This window comes from Physeter macrocephalus, chromosome 18 (genome assembly GCF_002837175.3).
Source record: "Physeter macrocephalus isolate SW-GA chromosome 18, ASM283717v5, whole genome shotgun sequence".
Taxonomy (NCBI): Eukaryota; Metazoa; Chordata; class Mammalia; order Artiodactyla; family Physeteridae; genus Physeter; species Physeter macrocephalus.
In genome coordinates, this window is record NC_041231.1 from 7,776,433 (window position 1) to 7,796,729 (window position 20,297).

General features: G+C 55.1%; 1 protein-coding gene across 3 annotated transcripts in view; it reads left to right on the forward strand.

The window, feature by feature from the left end:
* SLC6A6 (solute carrier family 6 member 6) overlaps positions 1–20,297 on the forward strand; it is a 94,212-nt gene that overhangs the window by 29,560 nt on the left and 44,355 nt on the right. The window lies entirely within an intron of this gene.

Below are 20,297 nucleotides of genomic sequence, written 5' to 3' on the forward strand. Positions count from 1 at the left end.
TTCGCTTAGATTGTCCCATTGTTAACATTTGCCTCCTTTGCTTCGTCACTTTAATATATGCTATAAAAACAGTCACATTGCTAGTCTGAATCACTGGGGAGTTTCAGGCATGATGCCCCTTTACCTCTAATCCTTCAGCGTGCATTTTGTAAGAGCAAGGCCATTCATTCTCTTATATAAGTACACAATGATCAGCCCTGGAACATTTAACAGTGACACAATTCTGTTATCTAATCTAAGAACATAATGACGTTTTGCTGATTGTCTAGTATTTATAGAACCTCCTGCGCCTCCACCTCACTTCAGGATCACAGTAGCGTTTTTAAAAGGGGTTTAATGGGGCAGGAACCCGACTCAGTCACTTTTCCGCAGCTGCCTTCTACACCTGGATTTAAACATCCTCACTACAGGGGCTTTCAAAGAAGTCTTTGACTCGTGACATTCAGTAAGAGGTATACTTCACAGCGGATGCTGCGTGTACTTAACACACGCGTGAAACTGAAACGAAACTTTCACAAAATAAAACTCGTAGCCTCACCGTCTGCAGGGCTCTGTTCTGTTCTGTTCTCTGTTATAAAAACGATAGCCCTGACCCTCTAAGTTGATTGCACGACCCACTAGCACACCCTGCTCTGGAATTTGAAAAGCCTGGCTTCCTGGGCAGAAACTTCTCGGGATCAAGCTCCCACAGGTCCGGGGCCGGGTTTGGTTGATTGGGGTCCCCTAGGAAGCCGGGGCTGGGAGAAAAGCGCGAAGACCCTTGGCCTCTTGCTGCCGGTGGTGGACCTGATCCCACCCCGGTCATCGAGCTCCCAGCCCTGGGTCTCTGTCACCGGCAGCCACAGGCCTCCGGCACCACCCAAGACCTGTTCCTCGTGCTGTGACATCAGATGCAGAAAATCAGGCTGGCACGTCCCCGGTGGTCGGGAGATGCCCCGCTGCGGGGCAGCCTCCAGGGTCGCCACCGTCATAAATAGCAAGAGGAATAATCGCGAACGTTTACGGAACTCTTTAACGACGTTCACGATGCTGCCGAGGGTTTCGCGATAGCAGCAGATTTTATCCCGCGCCTGTCCTGTGATGGGCGCTGTGGTTCCACCATTTATTGAGCGCTTGCTCCGCCTCAGGCAGTGCTAGCACCTTAGTCGCCTGCAGTCCTCCCAGTAGCCCTGCCAGGTGGGCACTGTGCCGTGGTAGGCCCCATTGTACAGATGGGGATACTGAGGCTCAGAGGTGGTGAACTGCCTGCGCCCTCACCCCCAGGTCACACAGGATTTGAACCTGGTTGCTCTGACCCTGGTGTCCACACCATCCAGCACGGTCCTCCCCTCCCCCTCCCCCGGACTGGAGCAGACTGTGGTCCAGCCCCCTCCTGAGGCCTCTCACTGGTTAATGAGTAGCCCAGGGCAGCCAGGAAGCCAGGTGCCTGCCGCCAGTGAAGCTGGAATGTGAGTTCTGCTTCCAGATAAAGAGAATCTTGTGCAAGGGGCTTGGCCTTTAGAGGCAATAAACAGAGGCTGGCCACGGTTCCTCTCCCTAAGGCCTGGCCATCCTACTTGGTGGGAGCCCATTTTACAAGAGAGGCCGCTGAGGCCGAGAGGCCTGTCCGACGCCTCCTCCAAGCAGCCCTTCTGGTTTAGTCTTGACAAAAGTGCTTCCTGCCGCCTGACGTGGCAGACGGTGGGATTTGGAGGGAGGTGTCTCTAGAGAACAGTTGTCACCTCTGAAGTCTGAGCCCCGCTGGGTGTGCGGCCTGCAGTTCCCACCTGCGAAAGGGGATGGTGGTCACTCAGGAGCCCCCGCGGGGTCAGAGAGATGACAGATGTGTGCATGTCCGTTGGGCGTTCAGCAGACCCTGGGGTATTAGTGACCCAGCCAAAAATAGGATTCCTGAGCTGGGGGCAACCCGGGTAGTAGAAAGTCCTAGGAGCTGGAGAGTCAGACAGCCCAGGTTCAAATCCTGGCTCCAGCCCTGGCCAGCTGTGCGACCTTGAGAGGGCAGTCCGAGCCTCTCAGAGCCTCCTCTTCCCCACCTGTGAAATGGAACAGTAACAGCCCCGGGAGGAGCAGAAAGTGAGTATGGGATCAGGGGTAACGATCAGTCATCACAGCGGGGTTTAGAAGCGCGCGAGGGGCCTAACAAAGGCAGTGCCCCGCACCCGATAGCATTTCTTTTATTGATTTATTTTTTATAAATTTATTTATTTAATTTATTTATTTTTGGCTGCACTGGGTCTTCGTTGCTGTGCGTGGGCTTTTTCTCATTGTGGTGAGCGGGGGCTGCTCTTTGTTACAGTGTGTGGGCTTCTCATTGTGGTGGCTTCTCTTGCTGCGGAGCACGGGCTCTAGGCGCACGGGCTTCAGTCGTTGTGGCGTGCGGGCTCAGTAGTCGTGGCGCGCGGGCTCGGTAGTTGTGGCGCACGGGCTTAGTCGCGCCGCGGCATGTGGGATCTTCCCAGACCAGGGATCGAACCCATCTCCCCTGCACTGGCAGGCGCATTCTTTTTTTTTTTTTTTTTTTTTTTTGCGGTACGCGGGCCTCTCACTGTTGTGGCCTCTCCCGTTTCGGAGCGCAGGCTCAGCGGCCATGGCCCACGGGCCCAGCCGCTCCGCGGCATGTGGGATCCTCCCGGACCGGGGCACGAACCCGTGTCCCCTGCATCGGCAGGCGGACTCTCAGTCACTGCGCCACCAGGGAAGCCCAATGGCAGGCGCATTGTTAACCGCTGTGCCACTAGGGAAATCCCCCCAGTAGCATTTCTTATCTCATCTCCCACGTGGGATCCCCTGAGTGACTCCCCCCCAGCTGAAAATCAGATCCACCCTCTTGGGTACCCAGGAATTTTAGGGAGGGGGAACCTCTCTGGGCTTGTCGTGAGAATTCCCACGGGGACTTCTCCACCTGTGCCTCTCCCCCGACCTCACCGCCCTCCCTCCCCAGCTTGTAAACTCTGGCAAGGGAGGGGGTGTCAGTACGACGTCTGACCATCCACCAAAGCACTCGCTGCCTAGAAGGGCCAAGACAGTGAGAAAATGGTATTTATTATTTGTTTACCCTGATTCTAAAAGTCATACAATTTTTCAAAAATTGAGATAGGGTTGGCATACAACGTTGGTGTAAATTTAAGGTGGACAGTGTGCTGATTTGGTCCATTGCTATTGCGATATGAGTGTCACCGTAGCATTAGTTAACACCGCCATCCAGTCACTTAATGATTTCTTCTAGTGTCGAGAAGTAATATGTTTTTCATACAGAAAATTTGGAGAGCACAGAAAAGTCAAAACAAGAAAATAAAATTCATCTCTATTCCTACCATCCAGAGATAAGCACCTAATGGTACGTTTATACACGTGTGGATAATATACCTTGTTGAAAATTTTCCTTTCCAAATAGAACTCGTAGCATGGCTCTTTAGTAGCCAGTTTCTCCCAGCACGCCCTCCAGCCTATTTCTGATAGCGTTTTGGGGTCTTGGGTCTTCCAAGTTCAGGGTTGGCAAACTTCTTAAAGGGTTGGATAGTATGTATTTTGGGCTTGTGGGCCATGGGCTCTCACCTCTGCTACTGCAGGTAGAACCCAGTCCAAGACAATAGGCAAATGATGGATGGATCTATGCGCCCATAAAACTTTATTTACAAAAACAGTGCTGAGCCTAGCCCAGGGGCCACAGTTTGCTGACCCCCTGTTCTAGTTTGTTTTGATTTGTTGGGGTAAACCATCATTTATTTAAGTAATCCCCTAGTGAGGAGAGATTGGCTGTGTGTAGTTTCTCTTTCTTGAAAACCACTCTGCTGTGAACATTTTTTTTTCTCTTTTTAATATGGTTAAATACACATAACATAAAATTTGCCGTCCTAACCATGTTTAAGTCTACAGTTTAGTCGTGTTAAGTGTATTCACATTGATGTGCAGTCAGTCTCCAGAACTTCTTCATCTTGGAAAACTGTATGCAGTAAATTACGCATTGGTCTGGTCAGGAAACTGGAATCGCTAGCATGAAGGGAGTGTGCATTTTTAAGGTGCTGGCACCTGTTGCCAAATTATTGACCCTCCAGAAATTGCCCTAATGTCATCAGTTTCAGCCCTCAGCCCTTGAGAGAGAGAGAGCTGGCACGTTCCTGGTGAATGTGCTTTCAGGGTCGTAGCGGGCAGAAGATTTAAAACAATCCATCCCAGAGGAGCTGCTCCCAGTCTGCCAGCCTTCCTTTTTTGGGAAGAACGTAAAAACTCAGGAAATATAAAATGCTATGAATCCTCGGCCTCCTCCGAGGCTGATAAATACACCCTTTAGAGAGAGGAGAGGTGTGTCTAAGACCTCATCTCACCATGAGTCTGGGTGTAAATGTCTTTTGGCCTCTACCTTGCTGTGTGACCCAGGGCATGTCACTTAACCTCTCTGGGCCCCAGGGTCTTCTGTCAAAACAGACATGATGTAGAATCTCCCTTCTGTGGTTGTTGTGAGGATCAGGGAAGAAGAACTATGAACCTTCTCAGTACAGTGACTAGCCCATAGCAATTACTGAAAGCGGTACTTGTCACTAATTGGTCTTCCTGTTGCTACTCTTACTGTTAATACTTTTGATACCTCCATCAGGGTAGGCTGAACGTATGGACAATAGTAGCGTGCACAGCTCTTTGCAATTCTCAAAAAGGTCTCCCATCTTTCATACTTGCATTATCGTATAGCGTAGTTATTACTGTCGCCACGTAACAGGTGAGAGATGTGAGGCTCAAGAAGGCAGTGGCCAGCTTGAGGTCAGCCGTGTTTCAGGACGGGGCCTGGGGTGAGCCACGTCTTTGGCTTCTAGTGTTGAAGTCAAAGGTGCTGGGAGACGGGGCCTCTGGACCACCAGGCCAAGCCGAGCCTCCTCTTCTGGCCTAACCTGTGGCGGGAAAGCTTGGGCCTCAGGTGGAGAGAAGATTCCTTGGGTGTATCTTCCTGTCTTGGCTCTTACCCCGACGGGGGTCACACGGGGATTTCTTCAAGGAGAGACTTTATTATTCTAATGTGTGTGGTTCTTTCCCCACACCACCAAGCAATTCTCCAGCGGCAGCTGGGCATCCTACGACTTAAGTCAATACTGACGCTGTTGGTGTGGAGGTAGTCTCAGGTTCCCCAGGTGAAGGGCTCAGTCTCACAAGACTGCCCCCACCCCCGACTTCAACCCGAATGGCTATGAATCGGAGGGTCCTACGACCCCCTCCTCGGGTTGGATTAATTTGCTAGAGCAGCTCACAGAACTCGGAGAAACAGTTTACTTACTAGGTCACCCGTTTATGACAGAACGATATAACTCGGGAACCAGATGGCAGAGACACACAGGGCCGAGGTGGGGAAAGCGAGGAGCTTTCATGCCCTCTTCAGGCGCCCCTGTCCCTGAATCTCCACGTGTTCACCCACCGGAACCTCCCCAAACCCTGCCCTTTTGGGATTTTACGGAGGCTTCGTTACCTAGGCGTGATCCATTCAACCTCCAGCCCCTCTCCCCTCCCCAGGGCCGGGGGTGGGGGTGGGGGTGGGGGTGGGGGTGGGTATCGCGACTGAAAGTTCCAGCCCTCTAATCACTGGTGGGTTCTCCTGGCAACCAGTCCCCTTCCTTAGCTCCCTCCCACGTCGCCTCATTAACATAACAAAAGACACCTTGATCCCTCTCACCACTTAGGAAATTCCTAGGGTTTTAGGAAGTCTGTGCTGGAAACGTGGATGAAGACCAACTTTATCGTTTTTATCATAAATCACAATATCACAGTCCCGCCCCCCCACCAGTTTTTGAAACTGACAGGGCCTTTCAAAAACCAGAGCTTCCCACAGTGGTGAAACCTGAGAGGTTTCTGAAGGATACTGCTAACTGTTACCTGTGCTCAGCCACCAGACAGCAAGTCCCGAAACCTGGGCTCCTAAAGCAGAGCAGGCACTGCCCAAGCCCTGGGGCTGCAGTTGGCCTCTGGCCTCGGAGGGCCTGGCTCCCTGGGACAGTTCCCTCTAGCGCCTCCTTTATTTACCCATTCGCTGGGGGACCTTGGACAAGTCACTTCCCTTCTCTGGGCCCTAGGGCTTCCTCACGTGTAAAACAAGGGTCTGGAATCATCTCCCTGGGGTGGCTGCTGGCGTGGCAGTGCCGAGCTTTGGCTATGAATGTCAGCTCTGCCATTTCAGAGTCAGGTGCCCTAGTGTAAGGGGTCTCCCTGCCTGAGCTGGGTGTTCTCTGTAAAAGGGGCGAAAGTGCACGTGCCCCCCGCCCCCGGGGTCTGCAGGCTTAGGAAAGGGGCCGCCCCCACCGCAGCCTGGCCGCTGCTGGCACACCCTCCGTGGGGCCTTACACGGGGACACCTGGCATCCCCTCATCGCTCCTCCCCCAGAGGGAGTTTGGGAATGGTCTGCCCTCCTGCCCCTCATTCCCACCCTCCTCACCCCCGAGTCCCACTCCTCACTCCTCTCCTGCTCCCCGAGCTCCTGCCCTATGGGTCCACGAGGGGCCGTGCCTCCCTCCCTCCCTCCCTCCCTCCCGCCACAGTGAGGGGGACGTGGCTCTTATTTCTGTTTTTGGGATCCAGTGCCGTGACCTTCTGCTTGTCTTGCTGCCCCCCTAGTCTTTTCTGGGCATCCCGCCTGCCCCTGACCATCTCCCTCATGTGAGCGCATTCTCTTGTCTGTTAAGTTCCTGAGGTCCAGAGAGACGGGGTTCTGATGAGGAATCTAAGGCTGAGTCCTGATGATCGGTGGGAAGGATTCCATGTTCGATTAGCAATGTCTGTTGGGGGCGCCGGATAGGAGAAGGTGACATGTGGGCGGTACACGACCCCCTTGGTAGCAGACACCTGCTTTGGAAAAAAGGAGGAGCTGAGAGGACTGTGAAAGTTCTGTGCAGCCACCAGGCAAGACGCTTCTTCTGGGTGGGAAGAAAGAAAGGAACACGACTATGGGAGAAGGTGACCCTCAAGTCCCAAGTTACTTAATTCACATTTAGGTGGAGGTTTTCGGACTAGGCACCCGGAGTATTTGATTCCTCTTATTTTCTGGGTCTCATATTTTTGCTAGATATGGGGTGGCAGGGTGATAACACATCAAGACCTCCCGGATGAGGTTGCCAGATAAAATACAGGTGCATCTGAGAGGTGCAGCGACCTGCCCAAGGTCACACAGCACCTCGACGTTGGGCACCTCTCCTCTGCTGCTTCCTGGCTGTGTGACCTCAGGTGAGTCCCATCCGCTGCCTGGGCCTCAGTTGCCCCATCTGTTAAATGGGGACTGAGATCAAGATGCCCAGCGGGTGAACTGGCGCACATAGGAGAAAGCAGCTTGGTGTATTGAAAAGTTGATGAGCTGGTTTCTTATTAATGTGGCTTATGAAAAATAGCTGTAATAAAGTGCTTTCAGGGAAGGGTTAGTCACACTAAACAGACCAGACATTGAGTGAAGTCTCTCGCCCTGAAAGAGACAAAACTAGAAAAGCTTGGAAGGTTCCGGGTGGCTGCTTCCGGGCACTGATTCCCGACACCTCGGACCCCTGGGCTAGCTGATGCCCATGTGGCCAGGCCTGAGAGCGCCACGGCTGGGCACCTGGCCTGAAGTGCTTCTGGGGAGAAGGGTCCCCCCTCACTTTATTAATTTTATTTCATATTCATAAACATTATGACAGGTGCTGGTGATACAGATATAAGCAAGACAGTGTCAGTTTTTTAGAATTTTACAGTCTGGTAGGTGAGACTGTGTGAACGTGTAAATTACGTTAAATGTTGGTGATTTTTTTTTTTCAGTTTTATTGAGAATAAATGACGTACATCACTGTGTGAATTTCAGAGGTACAGCATGATGGCTTGATTTGCATATATTGTGAAAACGATTACCACAGTAGGTTCTGTTAACGTCCGTCACCTTGTGTAGATACAACAGCCCCCAACTTAAGGTCATGGGGGGCAGACCTTTGTCTTCCCTTGGGCCTTTCCAGTCCATTGAGAAATTCGCATGTTTTCAAACCCTTTCCAGCTCTGCCGAGTCGGGGAAAGGCCCAGGCAAGAACATTTGATGTCAGGGGAAGTTTGGGGAAAACCTGTAAGCATCTGAAAACTGAGAATTGAAAGTCTGCTCATTCAGTCGTCAGGGAGTTATGGACTTGTCCTGTGGCTCAGGCCCCCGCTGGGCCCTGGGGACCCAGAGATGAGGCTCTCTCTGTCCAGCCTGGCCAGCAAATCGGGATGCTGCAAATCGGGCGTCCATTGGCGGGGTCTCCTGAAGATGCTTGGGCACCCAAAGTTCAAAGAACTTTCCCAGAGGCCTTGAATGGCAAAGCATGCCAGCTGGGCACAAAAGGGGAAGGGCATTACTGGTGAGGAAGCAGCCCATGGAAGGGCTGGCAGAGCGTGAAAGCGTGGAGTGAGGACCCCGGGGCCGAAGGAGCCTGGGTGGCTGGGGTGCTGTGTTCTAGGGTGGGAGGAGGAGCCCGGATGGGTGTTGGTGCAGCCTGGTGACCCCAAGAGCCCTGCTGAGTGCTTGGTCTTGATCCACTTTGGGGAAGCAGCCTGGAATCAGTGTCCTTATCTCATGCTTCCAGGTGTCCCTTAAAGGTAGTAGGTGTTTAGTTGTTTTGACAACTGGCTTCTGCTCGGGAAGAAAAACAAACAAGCCCCGCCCTCACCACCCAGACCCTCTTGTAGGAGAATCACAGGCGCGGCCAGAGGTCCCAAGAGGAAACCCACTCTAAAGAGATGTCTAACCTAGTTTTGCTGATTCACATGGTTTTGGGAGCGCGAGAAGTGCCTTGGGAGGGGATGGAGGTGCCAGCGGACTCGGCTGCTGGTTTGACACAGACCGCCCGATGGAGAAACTGTTTATTTGGTATTTTCCCTGCTTGACAGATCAGCCCTGGGTGTTTGCTTCTGCCTCTCCCAGCACTTAGCTGGATGATGCTATAACAGCGGGTGGAGTCCGTGTTTGTTGATTTAACTGCATGAAATGCAAGGTGGCTGATCTCTCTGGTTCAGCGGCAAACTGTTTCTGCTGAGAGTAAAGCCAGGCTTGTACTGAGGCACTTCCTTGTAGCTTCCCTTGTGTAATGTGAGGTGGCCCATTTTACAGATGGTGCAACTGAGGCCCCTGGGGAAGAGACATGCCTGGGGTTACTATTTGCCGCTGACAAGTGACAGAGTTAGGCTCCAGCTAAAATCTCTGATGGTGACGCAGAGCAGGCAAAAGCGGAACCAGGCAAAGGGTATTTGGGGAACAGAGTCTCACTGGCGGGGTTGGGGGCGGGAGGCTCACTCTTGGGGAATTCAGAGAACAAAGCTGGAGAGGCCAGGAGGGTCTTTCCTCTCCACTGACATTATGAGGGGGAGGGAATTTTGTACAACTCAGCCATCTGGGGGGTCAGCCGTAACTGGCTGACCAAATAAATAGATGAGTCGGTTAAAAAGGACAACGGATTTCTCGACTATTTATAGTTGTGGCCTAGATCTCAGGTATCCTTGCCCCCAAGGAGTAAAAGGAGACTTTTTCAGATGGCCCAGGCTCTGCACAGGGTGAATAAGCTGATTAAGTCCCAGGCTGCAGTGGATGGGACACTTTGAGAGGGGGGTCAGGGTGAGAAAGGTCAGAGGAGGTAGGGGCGGGGGCGTGCTTCTGGGGCTGAGAGGGTGCCGACAGGCGGGTACACCATTTCCAAAAGTGGTGCAGGCTAGCAGACCCCACGCCCCTCCCTTCCTTTCATCAGTTCACTGAGATTAGCTGCATCCCTGGACATTAGCTCTGGGCAGGCTGAATTGGAAGGGGTAAAAGCGCTCGCTGGCCTAAGGGGCCAGTGTTTAGCCGTCCCAGCAGGTGTACATAATTAAATGGGAAGGTCCTGTAGCGCACACAGCCTCAGTGAGGTGGATTCTTTCGGTTGCTGCTGTTCTGTGGTTGAGGCCGCTGGGTCCTAGTCCGTGAAGATGATGTGTGATGTGGGCCCACTCAGGAGATCCTAATCCTAGCTGGTGAATTTGCCAAGTGACACCCCTACCTCCTGATGGCCTCAGTTTCCTCCTGTGTCAGGTGAAGAGGGGGCCCTCCTGGTATCCAAGGTCATGGCCAGGAGATGGCCCAGAGCCCTGTGGTCGAGGACCCAGGACCCTCAACTCTTGCCTCTTCCTGGCTGTGCAACCCTGGTTAAGTCGATTGATCTCTCTGAGCCACAGATGGGTAACATCCATCATCTCATAGGGTAGTTGGTAAGGACTGGGTACAGTAGGGAACCCAGGTGCCAGGTGGTGCCCCAGGCACACTTGGGCACTCAGGCCAGGGAGCCGGTATTCCTCTCTGGAACTGACTGTGCAGCTGGAGGATTTTTCCATACATTTAAGGCATTTCAAGTGTGCTTTTTCTCCTATCAGACTCTCTGAAAATGCTCTCAAGTCTCATTGCCTTTGGACTGGTTATAGGAGAAAAGTGAGCAGCCATAATCAGTGAAAAGTGATTTAAGGAAATAAAAATATTTAGCATGTTTTTAAAAAGTTACCATTAGCTAGAATCATATCAAGTGGCCAACACAGTGCCAGGTACATAATGTCAGCCGCAATTATTATCGTTTCCAGGATGTAAGAACAGCTAGAATTAGAACAAAGGGTTGCTATGACAGTGGTAGACCAGGCTCCTCATTTGCTGCCGCCTGGGAGGAAGCTGGGACCCCCCGCACTAGAGCACCCAGACCAGAGGAGGAAGAAGACACGAGGATTACACTGAGGAATGAGTGTAATTCCTCATGAGGAAGACACTGAGGAATGAGCACCTCGTTCCGCTGGGAGATGGGCAGGGAGGGGGTGGTCAGGGAAGTCTTCCTGGAGGAGGTGGCATTTGAGGATGGAGAACAGTGGAGATGTGCATTCCAGGGCCTGGAATGGCCTGTAAAAATGCACCAAGCTGTGACAGCCTAGGGTCTTGCAGGCAATGGTGTGTAGAGACGATAAGCTCTGTGATCAAGGAACCCTCTCTCTGGCTTTAGTTCTGCTAAGGGATGTTCCTAATTGGTAGCATTTTTCTGGAGAACAAAGTCTCTGGGCACCTGGGCTGTGTTGGAAGGGGCATTGTGACCTCATGAGCAAATATTCTGAGACCCAGAGCCGAGGTGCTGGGCATCTTCTGTACTCTCTCTGGCCTCCGATGGCGTCCCATTTCCCAGTGCCTGGGGTAAGTCACATTTGCTTGTCCACCTGTGTCTCTGTTTGCTCACAGAGCCTCTGTCCCCTTAGAGAACCACCCTGGGCTGTGTTGTATGATTCAAGCTTGTGAGGTCTCCAACAGCTGCACTCGCCTAGGAGATGGTGTTCAGGGAGACTGCCCCGGAGCAGGAGACAAATGTGGGAGCCCTTCAGTGCTTACAAGTTCTGACCCAGTGGTCCCACTGGGGGCCTGGTGGGAGGAAGGTCTTCCTCAGAGGCATCCAGCTCGGAGCAGGCCATGGCTGCCCTGGCTGGAGCTGCTCTACCAGGTCACCTGTCCCAGACCACCAGTGGGACCCTCTGTTTACTCACCTCCTCAGCCCAAATCCTTGCTTCATGGAGCCTCTCAGCCCCTGAGCTGAGTGCAGTTAGGTCGCCGGGTGAAGAGACACGGCATTCCCTCGGGGTCAGGGGCCTCCATGGAACTTGGGGCTCTGGATTTCCTGAGCCTGGGAAAGGGTCCTCAAATAAGTAAGGAGTCGATCTGGTCCAAGGCATCCAAACAGCAGGGAGCTGGCGGGAAGGGGCACTGGCTGTGCAGAGCTCAGAGCTGAAACCTTGGAGACCGAAGCTCGTGCACCTGGGCCTCAGTTTCCTTCCCCACCTGTAGAATGGGCACATCAGGCCAGATGATGGTGCTGAATTTCGTGAACTAGTACATGTTCAAAAATCACATTGAGGTTGAGGGGCAGAGCGGCCCACCCTCAGGCCATACGCCTGTCATTTTACCCCTTCACAGCAGTTCTATAAAAGTGACCATCTGCTCTCACTCCAGTGTTGTGAAAGAAAGACAATTTTAACCTCCCCTCCAACTAGGAAGGCTGCAGTTTCAGAAGGTGGGGGCACATGTGTCTAAGAAAGAGCCCCGGCAGCCTCCAGCCTTAGCCTCTCACTGCACCATGGGCTGGAGGAGCTTTCATCCCAGTTGGCCCCGCCTGGTGCTGGGCAGCTCGGAGTAGAAGCTCTGAGAACCGCCCCAGCCCTCGCTGTGACTCGCCTCCCTGCTGCTCGGCCCTTCCCCAAGACCAGCCTCAGCGTGAACAGATGCTCGTCCTCACGCAGGACATGGTGATATCACCTGTCTGTGCGCCCGTCCCGTGCTGAGCGGCCCGCCTGCATCAGCTCACGCGGGGGCCCGTGCCCCCTGGGAGGCCGAGGCTGCTCTTGGCCGCGATTCACAGCTCAGGAAGCAGGGTCACACTGAGCCTCCTGGCAAGCCCCCTTCCCTTTCAGCCCTCAGTCTCCTTATCTGTAAACTCTGGGCATTGGGCTCCTGGGTTGCTGTGTCACTCAGTGATGGCCAGGAGAGGGGCCTCACATACCCAGGGACCTCCAGCTAGGATCCTGGGGCTTTCGAGGCTGCCAGGAGTCGAGGGGTCACAGAATCTGATCTCTGCAGCGCCAGCCGTCTTGGGGGCACCAGCGAGACCACCTTCCCCTCAGGAAGGCTGTCTTGACTACTGCTGCCCGGGGTTTCTGGCTGTGACCAGGGGGATGGAGAGAGGCTGCTTGGCCACTCTTCGATTAGCTGCTCTGTAGTTCACGCCATGGGTTGTCACGGCCACTCCGTAGCCCCATTTCCGAGCGGCAGAGCCTTTGTCTGCTCTCAAGTTCAGGTCCAGCCCCTGTAACTTCCTCCTCCCCTGCTTGGCAGGTGCCACCGCCCAGGGGCCCGGAGGGCACCAGCACCTTGTATGGGGAGCTGCCTGAAGTGCCCTCGAATCCCACCCCAAGACTAGGCCAGGGGGGTAAGGAAGGTTTCCATATCCAAGCTCAGATCCCCAGGGAGTACCAACCCAGGGGACCCCAAGGTCCACCAGTCCCACCCACTGCGGAAGAGGACAGGAAGTTGGAATAAGAGGGGGCAGGGGTGTTAGGGCGACGCCCGGAGTCTCCTAGCTGGTTGACCCTGGTCCTGGCTCTGCGGGGTATCTGTCAGCTTCCCAGTAGGCCTGGCACACGGGAGACGCCCGGCAGGGCCCCTTGGCTGTGAGTCCGGGCTGCCGCTGGTCTCGGGGAGAACACGTGTGAGTTTGCTCACCATCCTGATGCTGGTAGCACGTGCGTTCTCCAGGTGCTGTTCTAAGCGGTCTGAATCTCAGCAGCCCTAAGAGGCAGGTCCCCATTCACTGTTACTGTCCCCATTCTACATTTGAGGAAACTGAGGCACACAGGGCTTATTGATGACCTACATTTCCTTCTGCTGGGGAGACTGCCTTGGCTGAGGGAGAGAGGGCTGTGTGTACGCGTGTGTGGGGAGAGACGGGACACTGCACCTCCAGGCTTGGGGTCTCCTGGTCGGGAGGGTCTAAGCCATAGCCCAGAGAGGGCAGGCCTTGCGTTGGTCAAGCAGCTGTCGCTGGCAGAGCTGACCCCACCAGGGCCTTGTGCTTGGGCGGCTGGCATTTAAAGGACAGGGGTTTCTTTTGGGAAGGCCCCACCTGCTGCCTCCACCTTAGAAAAAAGTGACTGCCGGGGTGACAACCAGGGGGTCCCCGCGTCCCAGGCGGTGTGCCGTGCACCTCGTCCCTGTCCTTGGAGACGCTGCCTGAGGTCTGCTCAGCTGGACTCTGCCCTTTACCAGGCTTCACAACCAGGTCCTGGCTTCCTTCGTGTGTCCCGCTCCCAGGGTAGGGGGCTCTCTCTGATGCTTTGTGCCTCCAGGATCACATATACCCACTCAACTCCCTGCCCCAGAGGCCCCACGTAATGCACCTGCCAGCCCGCACCTTCAGTTCTCAGCCCCTTTGCACTTTAGTAAGCGGATATAAAGGAGCGCTGGCCTTGTCCTGGGTTCAGCCCTGGCTCTGTCACTCGCCCGCTTTAGGCTCACCGGGGCTGGCGGCGAGGAAGCCCAGCCGGCCCAGCCTGCAGCTGCGCGCACCCTGGCGGAGGGGGCCAGGCGCGTGCGCTCACACACACACACTCACGTGCTCACGTGCGCCGTCATCACCAACAAGCGTCCTTTTCGTTGGTTGGTTTTCTTTTGCATTTTACCAAGAGTCTCCCAGTCCATTGGCACCACGGTCCCTGACCTCACCTGATGCTGAGATTCGCTTGGGGGCTCGTTTAAGAGCTTTGAAGATTCAGTCAGGAGAGGTGGGTGTTGGGGGGAGGCGTCTGCATGTTCAGCCAGAGCCCCAGGTGATGCTGGTGTTGAGGCCCGTGTGAGGGTCTTGGGCATCTACTAGCTCTGCCCGAGAGCCCAGAGACTTCAGCCAGGGATGGCTTTATAGATTAGGAGGCCCATTTTACAGGAGAAGAAACTGAGGTTTCCCAAAAAGAACTTTGTCCAGAGTTAACACAGTTCTGAACAAGAGCCCAGCACCTGGGAGATGGGGGTTTGTGCGGGTGGTGACACTGGCCAGAGAAGGTGAGGAAAAGAGTGGGGTGGGCATGAAGGGCTTCCTGGAGGAGGCGACACTTGGGCCAGGTCTTCAAGGTGGGTGGGATCCACCTAAATATAAGGGAGCCCACGAGCAAAGCACAGGGCGGAAGGGGATAATGCTGGGGAGAACGAGGAGGCCCCAGGATTCATGCAGGACAAGAGGAGAAAGAAGGCGGCAGGGACTGCGGACGGGGCCAGACATGTAGAATGAGCCTGGGTCTCCAGGTGGGGAAATTGAGATGATTAGTCTCCGAGCAGCTGGGGTAGTTCCACTGATAGTTCTTGAGCTAAGGGCGACATGGCAGGCGGTGGGGTCTGCCAGAAACAAGCTTGGCTAAGCTGGTGGGAGCAGAGTTCAGGGCGCGCCTCTGGGGAGTTTCCAGCGGCTGGGTCAGCCGCGTCTTGCGGCGCTGCGTGAGCGGCAGGCCGTGCCAGGTCCCCAGCACCGTGCTCTTGGCAGGCACCGTGGAGGCATAAGTGGGTCACAGTGAAAGGTTAGGGGTCACGGAGGCTGTGTGGGGCTGCCTGGGAGGTGGTCTGCACGTGTAGGAAGACCGCAGTTGAGGGACGTCAGCCATCCCTGGAGCCCGCCCCGCACCCCCGCGGTGGATTTTAATGCTGAGTTTTTCTTCTAGCCAAGCAGTAGCTGCTGTCAGGCACCATCTTGTAGCCCCGGAAGTCGCCGCTGCTGCTGCACCAACATTCCCCAACCGGACGGAGTTAGCTATGAATCCGGTCCACTCAGGCTTGGACTAAGACCTGTACTTTCCGCCTCCGGCACCCACTGTGTTCCCCTGGGCTGGGGGTGTCGGGGGCATCCCCGCCCTACATCAGCTCCTTCCGGCCTCAGTCTCCCCTCCAGCTCTGATGGTCTGTCTGCGAAAGAGGCTGATCCTCCTTGTCGATCCGCCGTGGGTCCAGGGCCTCGGTTTTTCCATCTAGAAAGTGGGCTTGCATTCACACGTGCCAAGACCTCTAAGGCCCCAGCTGGAGCCTTCAACTTTTGTGCGGGATCCACTGGGATCTCCAGCGCTGGGCAAAGCTTTAGGGAACCAGAGAGAATTCGCTTCAAACTCATTTTTGGAAGATGCTCGGGGAACACATTTAATGAAAATTGATTTCCTAAAGATTTGGGGCTCATCTCTCAATAAAAGGCAAAGCTTTGTGGCGTTTTGACCCTTTGGGGGGAACTGTGCTCAGATGCCGGGGATACATGTAATAGAGTTACATCTATTGCTCTTTGCTCCGTCACCCTCATCGAGGGGCCTCACAGCTGCAAAGTGGAAGAGACTTGCTCCTGCACCGAGTGTCCCCAGAGTCCTGAGCCCTAAATATTCCCTCTGACAAATACTCTTAGCGCCAGGCCTTGTACTGGGTGTCGGGAAGCAGGCCCGGGGAGTATGGGGTGGACGCGGAGGTGGTGTGGCCTGCGGAGCCCAGGGAAGGCACTGGGGGGGGTCCTCGGGGCCCCCATCCTGGGGGGTTGCCCGTGAGTTACTCGGGGAGCAGCGTGCTGGGCTAAGGGAACAGCCGGAGCCGAGGTACAGAGAGAGGCGTGGGAAAGCACGGGCTGTGTGGTTCAGAGGCCGCTGGGCATCTTGGGTGGGCTCTGGATGGTGGAGGATGCTTGAAACTTGACTTCCAGACAAATGGAGTGAAAGCCCAGGCAACAAGCCCCTTTGCTCTGCGGTGGGCGCGGCGGCAGCCCGTGCCAGTGGATCACCCGCTCTTCCTTGCTGAATCCCAGGCTGTTTCACTCCACAGGCGCCAGACTTCTCCTTGAGCTAAATTTCTCAGTGAGGGAGAGGTAAGTGTGGAGCTGGGCAGGAAAAAGAAAGTCCTTCCTCTTTGAGAAGAATCATGATTAAAAGAGGAACTGTGAGAACGGGAGCTTGTTTACAAACGCTAATGAGCCGCGAGCTGTCACAATGTAGACAGGATGTGATGCCCATCTTACGAAAGGTGACACCGAGGCTGAGAGCAGTGACTTGCTCAAGGCCCTACTGCAAAGGCTGCCCTGGCTGGCTTCCCTGGAGCTGTAGCTTCCAGCAGAGCCCTGGTGACAGAGTGGGCGATGGCCGGCTCTGAGCGACGGTGACTGGGCCACGCGTGCCCTTAGCTGGCCTTGCCCCCAGGGCCTGTCTCTCTCCAGTTTCTGCAGAGGGAGGGAGGGGCCTGCCCTCTGTTTGCTTTTTACAGCCAGCTGGAGGAGTGAGGGGCGTTATGGTTCTTACAGCTTGAAAGGGGAAGTTTGAGGAAACAGAAACCGAGCCTTTCTTTTTTCTCATGTCTCTTTTTTTTTGTGGCCTCCAGAAATAATCCTGGGTTCTGCAGAGCCTGTCTCAGGATCATGGTTGACCTACTCTACCCACACTTCCGGCAGAGCCCGGCTGGGGCCGGGGCGGTGGGGAAGCAGGCGGGGAGAAGAGTGACAGGCTTGCGGCTGGTGAGTCAGTGGCAGGAGGCCGTTGCCTGCTGACTCACCGCCCTGTGCGTGAAAACAGGCCCCCTGAGTCCCCCGCAGCCACGGCGCCCTCCCGGCTCCCTGCTTCCTCTCTTTCACCTGGTTGGTGGTTACGGCGCGTGCTGGCAATCTCAGTGGCATTTGGGGTCCAAGCCCCCTCAAACGGATTCGTGCGGCTTGACTGTTCCTGGACCTCCGCCTTCCCCCATGGACCGGGTCCAGCCTGGCCGCGGGCCCAGCCCGGGGGGTGTCACGGGACCTGCTCCTTGAAGCCTCACTCCAACCAGACGCGTGACTCCTGTCCTCCTCCTGAACTGAGAACCATTTTTGTGATATTGTGGCAAAATGAGCCCCCCACCCCCGGATATTAGCCCTCCCCCTGAGGGCAGGAAGGCGGTACGTGCTCGGTCCAGGTAGGGCAGGTGGGGCTTTTCCTGGAACCAGTCCGAGGGAAGTGACGTGTCCCAGGATCGTATAGCGTCAAAGACTGACCCTGTTCTTTCCAAAACCCATGGGTTTTATCCACGGAGGGGCCAGGGGTCTAGACTCACAAGGACATTTTCTTCTCTCTGTCACCCATGTTATGGTCCCCGGCCAAGGGACAGCACTTCTGGCTGCCCATCCCTGGCTGGTCCCTCTTTGCAAAAGATGGCGGTCACTTCAGCCTGTCCTCCAGGTGCTCGGCTCACGGTGAGGAGGCCGGCGGCTCTGAGGTGTCGGGGTTCAGGACTTGGGCTCCGCAGGCCCCACTAGAAAGTCCCTTCTGGCAACAGCTTACAGAGGAAAGCCCAGCATGGGCCCTCGAACCCCTTCAGGGTGGGAGGGAGCCAGGTGGTCAGGGGCAGCCCGAGTTGAGCGCTCCTTGGGGCAGCACAAAGCTCTCCAGGGGCCCTCGCCACCCGCTAGATAAATCCACGTTCTGACCTGGCCTCCAGCCTGGCTTCCTCTCCGGGTCGCCCCATGCCCCGTGCCCCTTGCTCTGTCCCACACTGGCCTTCCCTCTGTTCCTCTGCCGTGCCCAGCGTGGCCTTCTTCACACACGCTGTCCCTGCTCTGAGAACACCGTTCCCCCAGGTGTTTGCCATGCAGATCCCAGCTTCAAGGTGGTTGAAAGCACAGACCCGGAAGCCCATTGCTGTGTGACTTTGGGCAAGCGACTTCACCTCTCTGGGCCTCATTCCTTCATCCAGGCTGGTGAGAGGAATAGATGAATTGGTGCCTGCAAGGGCTTAGCGCAGGGCCTGCGCGGAACCAGTCTTTAGTGAGCGCCTGCCGCTAGGAGACGTCACCTCCCCAGAGGGTCCTCTGACTTCCTGTGCCCTCATCTTGCTTGCTGGTCTTCTGTTCACCGGTCCCAGTCGTCAATATTTATTCATGTATGTATTTAGTGTCTGTCTTCCCTTCTGCAGTGTCAGCTCCAGGGCTCACCTCCGAGCCTCCAGTCCCTACAGCGGGGCCTGGCACCTAGTAGAGGATGCTCTCAGTAAATATTTATTCGGTACTCACTGCTCGCCGGAGCTGTCCTCTCTCCGTCTTATCCCCAAATATCCAAGAGGCACAGGGGAAGTGTTTGGCTTGCAAACTGGAACTGGAACCAGACCCAGTTTTCTGACTCTTCACCTACTGCCCTGTCCCCTGACTCGGTGGCCTACTGGGCCAGTGCCTGGGGCACCTCTGTTTGGGGCGTGTTGTGTGCCCAGCTTGCGTTCCCCTCGAGGGCAGCGCCGGCCTTCCTGCACCTGCTGCCCGCCCATCCCCGGGCCACCCGGCCACAGAGCAGCCTGCTCGCGCCTTCCTGCCTCCGCGCCTGCAGGTTTGGTGCCGGGGAGAGGAGAAGGCTGTACATTGGGCCCACATCCTGGCCCCCGCCCCGGCATTGTCCTAGAGGCCAGCTCTTTGCAAAACCTGCTCACCTTCACCCACTTTTTTCCTATGCGAACCATAGATCAAGAAGTACTACCTGCTCTGTTAGGTCCCTGTACAGAGGCCACCTGACCCTGGGGTGGCACCAGCTACGTGGAGTCAGGATCTAGGTGCAAATCTTGGCCTCGCCTGGTGGCTGTGTGACCTGGGCCAGACCCTCCCCTTCTTTGAGCCTCAGCTTCCTGATCGGTGAAAAGGAAGGCTCCGTGAGGCTTGGGGCGAAGTCAACGCTCCTGTGGGTTGAAGGCCGAGCCTGAGCCGGGCAGCGTGCTCTCAGCAGAATGGGGGTAGACATGAGCCTTCGTGGGGGGAGGGGAGGGCCTTGCCCACCGACGCTGAGCCCAGGAGATAACAAACCCTGTCCCCAGAGCCACCGTACTGAAAACAGTTCCCCAAACAGAACTCACTTTCACTAGGACCACAGAATTGTCGCTCATTGTTTCAACTTTGTTCCTGGCAAAACAATGCCGGGCTTCCTGGATGACCTCACTGGGGCGAGCCATCGGACCTTGGAGGCTGGGCTGGTCAGCGTCTCCAGCCGAGCCTGTCCTGCCCTTTGCTGCGACTGCCTTGGGTGACCTGAGACAATGGTCTGACCAAAGAGGACAAACTGGGTATTTGGCCCACACGATGTTGTAGAAATTGGAAGTTGTAAGTGCACGTACGTCTCAGATTTCAACACCTCTCCAGAAATTGGAGGATCTGGCCTCGGTGGCCTCGATCCCAAAGGCAAGCACGGTAGCTGGGGCTGAGGAGAGCTGCCCGTGGCATATTCTGCAGGCGCTTCCCCACTGGCCTCCATTCTTTGCCTGCCAGGTCCCTGGAGGCCTTTGAGCTTGTCATGCTTGAGTTAGCCTGAGTCAGGAATAGATAACCAAGACAGAAGGATACAGACCTTCTGATTGAAGGTCAATCAAATGATCCGATGATTTAATCAGATGATCAAATCTTGTAAAGGTGTACCTTTTCAGGAAAAAGTATGAAAAACCCTTTTTAAAAATTAATTCCTGCTTTCTTTTCAAAATCAGCTACCCTAGGTAGTGAAAGAGTGCTCTTAACACACGTGTTTTTTTTTTTTCCTTTGGTGCTTAACTGTTAAATACTCTCCAGGGCCAGGATGGTATGTAAGCAGCGTGCCTGGGGTAGACATTACTAATTGATCCTGGCCCTCCTCCTTACTGAGCCTGTCCCTCACCTGCGGCCTGTGGGGACAGTGCTCGAAGGAGCCCCTCCAGGGCTATCAGAGAAGTCTGGGAGAAACTCTTCCTGTTTGCTAGAGGAAGCCTCAGGTCCATGGCTCCATCCGTCCTGCCCCAGTCAGTGCGTTCCATC